The sequence below is a fragment of the Cebus imitator genome, unplaced genomic scaffold (assembly GCF_001604975.1).
Source record: "Cebus imitator isolate Cc_AM_T3 unplaced genomic scaffold, Cebus_imitator-1.0 Scaffold222, whole genome shotgun sequence".
NCBI lineage: Eukaryota > Metazoa > Chordata > Mammalia > Primates > Cebidae > Cebus > Cebus imitator.
The window spans coordinates 61,636-62,077 of NW_016107537.1; positions in this window are offsets into that span (position 1 = coordinate 61,636).

The following is a 442-nucleotide window of genomic DNA, read 5'->3' on the forward strand; positions in this document are numbered from 1 at the left end:
GGCCCTACAAAGGACACAAACTCATCATTTTTTATGGCTGCATAGTATTCAATGATGCATATGTGCCCCATTTTTCATGTGCAGTCTATCATTGATGGGCATTTGGGTTGGTTCCAGGTCTTTGCTATCGTAAACAGTGCCGCTATGAACATACGTGTGCATGTGTCTTTATAATGGAACGATTAATAATCCTTTGGGATATACCCAGTAATGGGATTGCTGAATCAAATGGAATTTCTATTTCTAGGTCTTTGAGGAAGTGCCACACTGTCTTCCATAATGGTTGAACTAATTTACACTCCCACTAGCTGTGTAAAAGTGTTCCTATTTCTCCACATCCTCTCCAGCATCTGTTGTCTCTAGATTTTTTAATGATGGCCATCCTAACTGGTGTGAGGTGGTATCTCAGTGTGGTTTTGATTTGCATTTTTCTAATAACCAG